Raw genomic sequence first — 6,383 nt, forward strand, 5'->3', positions numbered from 1 at the left:
ATAAACATCTCTTTCTTCCTTATCTTCATATGTGGATTGTACAAATGTCCCATACACCTGCAATTAGACAAAACTCAAAAGTGTGTGAAGTATTTTTGTTCTGGATAACATAAATAGATTATTGAATAGTTTGCACTAGAAATCACCTGACAAATATGCATATATGCAATATTTTTGGTCATATCCAAGGTAGTCATGTCCTCATCAAGTAGGAGCGAACTGCTAGCGGTTTTCCGATTGTAAAAATGCTAAGTAGGGTGTGCAAACAACATGGGGGAGTGGCTTGCCTCGTGGATAAACGGTTGCATGCCCCCAAATAGTTATCTAGTACTATAGGGGACCCACTAGATGTCATGTCTAGGAGACCCACTTCGTAGGCCTGACAGTATAGCATCTGCGAGTTCGCACGCCATGCCTGCGTGTGCATGCAACTTCACTTAATTTCTTCAAGCGTCGCGCCTGCCATGACCGTGGCCTCGCTCTTGCGGTCACACCCTTTGAGACTTTGGACAGCTATAAATGAGCAAATATTTTTGCCTACTTCGCATGCATGATACTAGTTCCTTCATCCAGGTGCGGTAGGCTATATGTTGTTGCCGTGTCATATATAGTCATCACTTATAGTCACTCATACAAAAGGTTAGCTATATGGTTGGCTATAAGAGCACTATTTTTTACCTTCTCTTATCTCTTTCTTCGTATCTATTATATACTTAAAACAAGAGTAAAAGAAGTCATCACATCTGCCCACATATAGTAATATTATTTATACCATTTGATCAGAATAACAATGGTTGATATTCAGAAGTTATTACGTACTCCCTCAAAGTTAGTACAAAGTTGAGCCATCTATTTTGGAATGGAGAGAGTAACATATTAGCATGTACGTACTAGCAGTATTGAACTGTCATGTTATCACGTCTCTGTGCATAAGATACATGTATGGAAAGGCATGTAGTAGTCCGAATGTAACAAGACTAGGATTGCATATTTCATTAAAAAAAGACAGGATAACCGATCAAAAAGAGATCACAATTTCCCAAAAAAAAGATTACAATAGTCCTGACCACATATGCACATGTGACACAACAATGAATGCGCCGAGATTAGCATGAAAAATCCATGATGCTTTTCCCTCATCTTAGCTAACCATGCATTGTCGGATTGATATTCCTTTTGAGGAACATTGTCCAGCTGATTAATATAGCAACAATACGCATCTTTGATCACATCAAACCATGCCAAGTGAATCGTAGACAGGAGCAGGCTACCAATAGATGTCCATGACGCCCGGCGGATCAGAGATATTGTACACACTGGCAACACTCGATGGAACCAAGGCTCAATCGCAACGCTTGTAGTATGCGGAGGGTCAAAGTTACCGATACATTGCTCTTATATTGTGGGACGGAGCGAGTAATTTATTTTGTAGCCACTCTGCGAGCGAAACATTACCAAAATCAATGGGCATGAGTAAAAGTGCTCAGCAGACAATCAAAGAACAAATGTTTTACCGAAGGAGAACATTACAAGAACTTACTGGAATGAGGAACGGCAACCCAACAGATCGGGTAATCCATCAGATTAGAGTTATTGAAAGGTATGATGTTGTATAAGCCTCCAAGACCTAAAAAAAGTATTTTCCATATTTCTATTAGTCAAGGATCCAAACTTTATCAACTTTCAAGACATTGTGCTCACAATAATAGCTACGATTGATTGTTACAAAAAATACTCAATGGTGGTCCATGTTGTGATGCTTGCAACAAAAAATGGTAACAAAGAATCTCATTATTATTACTCCAAGAACTACATACATATCCAGAAAGTGTAACACCTTGGTAACCATATGCTACTCCAAAACCAGTTTACTACCATATTTGCATGAAAATAAAATGGGACGTTAGGTATCACATTAGATTCTTAAGTTACTGATCCTACGACTACTACAAGTAGCATTTAATTTGACAAGAAGTCTGAGAAATTCTCAATGCATCATTCTCATTCTTGGTGGACCCCTTAGATGAAAAAACAGAAGAAGTTCCAAAGGTTATACTACAAGAGGACTTATCTTTCGATCGAAGCTGAAGAACAAAAGCATCACTCTAGGCATACGAACCTATGCTATAAAAACATTTGTACCTAATGAGAAGCTTCAAATGTGATACTTGGATGGTAAAGTTGAAGAGGTAAACGTCAATTCATTTAGAAATCAAGTATTGCATGATTTTTCCTTCTAAAAAATACATATTGACCATGTCCTTCATGCATTGTGCTGAATGGGATTTGATGGACGATGAAGTGAACAACATATTAAAAAAACACAAGCAAACTAAATGAGCCAGTTAACAAGGCGATTTACAGTACTCCCTCCAATTCAAAATAAGTGTTCATCACTGCATTTGAAAATAACACATGCCAGCCTAGGAAGATAAGGAAATAAACAATATTTGGGTGTCAAGATTAGGAAGAAGTGTCCCTGAAGGCAAAACTACAAGGCTTGGAGATGAAGGCTAGATGTTCGCTACGCCAACGATCAAACTACAATTAGTGCATCCACAAGGATAACACAAAGCTTAAATGAAAAAGCTTAACAACATCAAGAAAACAAGAGTTGATATAAAATGCAAGGACCAAAGTAAGTGGTTTATAGAAGATCAAGTATTCCACACAAGACCCAAGAGAGAAACAAAAACATTCAAAAAATGATTAGTAATTTATTCATTCAAAGATATGCTGAGTAGGTGCTTAAGAAAGGACAAGATGTTCCCTACATGATTTATTCAATGCAACATCCGAACCCAATTTGACATGTGTGCCTTTCATTTATGATCTATATGTACACACAATTTGAATTTTGTTGTTAACAGATTTAAAAATAAAAATCAGATAACATAATATCCCAAATAAACAACTTTGCATTTGTGTTTTCGATCAATACTCTTCTATATACTCAGATCATCCGCAAATATACAATTCAACCCGCATAATTTTACGTCAAGTGCTCAGCTAAATTAACAATCTTTAAGTTGGAAATTAAATCCAAATACTATGAGTAAAGACAAAACTTCAAGAACAGAGTCGGATTATGAATTTGTCCATATGAAGCCGGAAATTAAATCCAAATACTATGAGTAAAGACAAAACTTCAAGAACAGAGTCGGATTATGAATTTGTCCATATGAACCCGATTGTAAACTAAAATGTGAATCCTAAAGCTGGGATCTCAATTTTTTGGACAACTAATCATACACGAGTCCAACAAAAATCAAGAAGTAGTCTTGCATCAATCTACTACCTTCGTTCCAATACAAATTTCTAGGACTAAGTTCATGCAAATGTGTTTGGGACAAATACATAGCTAGCTAGATCTTAGACTGTGGGAGCGGAGATGAGGGGAGCAAACATGCGATGCTACCTGTGGCACTCATGCGCAAATGTTCCTCTGCTTGGGCGTGGGTTGATTCGCTGCTAATGCAGGCTGCCGGAGAGTACCGCCGACCACTGGATCTGCCACGCAGCTGCTTCGCAGGCTGCCTATGCCATCTTCTCCATGCGGTCGCTCTGCTACTGATAGCCAGTGCAATGCCCTCCTACATGCAGATTCTACCGGATCTATTTTTAATTCGAGACAAAATAATTATGTGTGATGGAGAGCAGTTGATGTTGTTTGCTTATCGAGCCTCCTCTACCATATCCATTCGGATCGGCATGTCAAGGACTGATGCAGCGGCGCTCACTTCCGCTTCGATTGTGGTAGCATTGGCGGCGCTGCGCCATGTCCGGGGAGACTGTGCGTGTTATTTTTTTCTCGAGAAGATAGAGTGTGCATGCTGGACTGGACGTCTGGACCTGGGAGGAACCAGTTTTGGTTGGCCCATTTACACATAATCGGATACGGCCTAAGACAACACTATGTCCTAATCAATTAATATATGTATCAGTGCTTTGTCACCCCTAAAAAATCAGTGCTTTGTCTCAAAAAAAATTATTAGTGCTAAAAAATGTATCAGCGAGCCTTGAAAAAAATGTATCAGTGTGATTCTCAAATAAAGAAACTCCGCCTATGTTGTCTCAACATAGCCGGTCCCAAGCCCGGGTAAAGGAGGAGGGTTGTGATAGGCTTGGCGAGCCAACGTAAAAACTCAGCCACTCTTATGGAGATGAAACCCAAAAGATTTTCGTTGGGGCGTAACCCTCTCAGCGACGCGCCACATCGGAACCCGGGTGTGGTGGAAAATGGGCAAGGGCCGGGCCGTCACCCCCCAAGTGGCGCGCCGTATCTTGATCCAGATACGGTGGCAAGTGAGCGAGGATCGGGTCGTCGCATCCTTAGTGGCGCGCTACATCGGCGCCCGGATGTAGCGTAACCCTCTCAGCGACGCGCCACATCGGAACCCGGGTGTGGTGGAAAATGGGCAAGGGCCGGGCCGTCACCCCCCAAGTGGCGCGCCGTATCTTGATCCAGATACGGTGGCAAGTGAGCGAGGATCGGGTCGTCGCATCCTTAGTGGCGCGCTACATCGGCGCCCGGATGTAGTGGAAAATGAGCAAGGGTCTTCGCATTTGACTCGACGAGTGCGAAGGGTAAGGAAGCTGGCCGAGCCTAGGAGGATTCGCTTAGGTAGCTGGAACGTAGGGTCTCTGACAGGAAAGCTTCGGGAGCTAGTTGATGCAGCAGTGAGGAGAGGTGTTGATATCCTTTGCGTCCAAGAAACCAAATGGAGAGGACAGAAGGCGAAGGAGGTGGAGGATACCGGCTTCAAGCTGTGGTACACGGGGACGGCTGCAAACAGAAATGGCGTAGGCATCTTGATCAACAAGAGCCTCAAGTATGGAGTGGTAGACGTCAGGAGACGTGGGGACCGGATTATCCTGGTCAAGCTGGTAGCTGAGGACTTGGTTCTCAATGTTATCAGCGCATATGCCCCGCAAGTAGGCCACAATGAGAACACCAAGAGGGAGTTCTGGGAAGGCTTGGAAGACATGGTTAGGAGTGTATCGATTGGTGAGAAGCTCTTCATAGGAGGAGACCTCAATGGCCATGTGGGTACATCTAACACAGGTTTTGAAGGGGCGCATGGGGGCTTTGGCTATGGCATCAGGAATCAAGAAGGAGAAGATGTCTTAAGCTTTGCTCTAGCCTACAACATGATTGTAGCTAACACCGAGAATCACATCTGGTGACTTTTAGTAGTGGCCAACACTCTAGCCAGATTGATTTCATCCTCTCGAGAAGAGAAGATAGGCGTGCGTGCCTAGACTGTAAGGTGATACCTGGGGAGAGTGTTGTACCCCAGCATAAGCTGGTGGTTGCTGACTTCCACTTTCGGATTCGTGTCCAGCGGGATAAGCGTGCCAAGGTCGCTAGAACGAAGTGGTGGAAGCTCAAGGGGGAGGTAGCTCAGGTGTTCAAGGAGAGGGTATTTAAGGAGGGCCCTTGGGAGGAAGGAGGGGATGCGGACAATGTGTGGATGAAGATGGCGACTTGCATTCGTAAGGTGGCCTCGGAGGAGTTTGGAGTGTCCAGGGGAAGGAGAAGTGAAGATAAGGATACCTGGTGGTGGAATGATGATGTCCAGAAGGCGCTTAAAGAGAAGAAAGATTGCTTCAGACGCCTATACCTGGATAGGAGTGCAGACAACATAGAGAAGTACAAGATGGCGAAGAAGGCCGCAAAGCGAGCTGTTGGTGAAGCAAGGGGTCGGGCATATGAGGACCTCTACCAACGGTTAGGCACGAAGGAAGGTGAAAGGGACATCTATAAGATGGCTAAGATCCGGGAGAGGAAGACGAGGGATATTGGCCAAGTCAAATGCATCAAGGACGGAGCAGGCCAACTCTTGATGCCGGATGAAGAGATTAAGCATAGATGGCGGGAGTACTTCGACAAGCTGTTCAATGGGGAGAATGAGAGTTCTACCATTGAAATGAATGACTCCTTTGATGAGACCAGCATGCGTTTTGTGCGGCGCATCCAGGAGTCTGAGGTGAAGGAGGCTTTAAAAGGATGAAAGGAGGCAAGGCGATGAGCCCTGATTGTATCCCCATTGAGGTGTGGAAAGGTCTCGGGGACATAGCGATAGTATGGCTAACCAAGCTTTTCAACCTCATTTTTCGGGCAAACAAGATGCCAGAAGAATGGAGACGGAGTATATTGGTACCAATCTTCAAGAACAAGGGGGATGTTCAGAGTTGTACTAATTACCGTGGAATTAAGCTGATGAGCCATACAATGAAGCTATGGGAGAGAGTCATTGAGCACCGCTTAAGAAGAATGACAAGCGTGACCAAAAATCAGTTTGGTTTCATGCCTGGGAGGTCGACCATGGAAGCCATTTTCTTGGTACGACAACTTATGGAGAGATATAGGAAGCATAAGA

The 6,383-nt window shown here is 43.5% G+C and overlaps 1 long non-coding RNA gene across 1 annotated transcript; it reads right to left on the minus strand.

The window, feature by feature from the left end:
- Positions 1 to 1,014: 1,014 nt before the first annotated feature.
- LOC119328462 lies at positions 1,015 to 3,714 on the minus strand. The gene is made up of 3 exons (XR_005158972.1): positions 3,419 to 3,714; positions 1,541 to 1,627; positions 1,015 to 1,437 (listed from the first exon to the last, which is right to left on the minus strand). It is a non-coding gene; the product is annotated as an uncharacterized LOC119328462 (long non-coding RNA).
- Between the last annotated feature and the right edge of the window lie 2,669 nt (positions 3,715 to 6,383).

This window comes from Triticum dicoccoides, chromosome 7A (genome assembly GCF_002162155.2).
Source record: "Triticum dicoccoides isolate Atlit2015 ecotype Zavitan chromosome 7A, WEW_v2.0, whole genome shotgun sequence".
Taxonomy (NCBI): Eukaryota; Viridiplantae; Streptophyta; class Magnoliopsida; order Poales; family Poaceae; genus Triticum; species Triticum dicoccoides.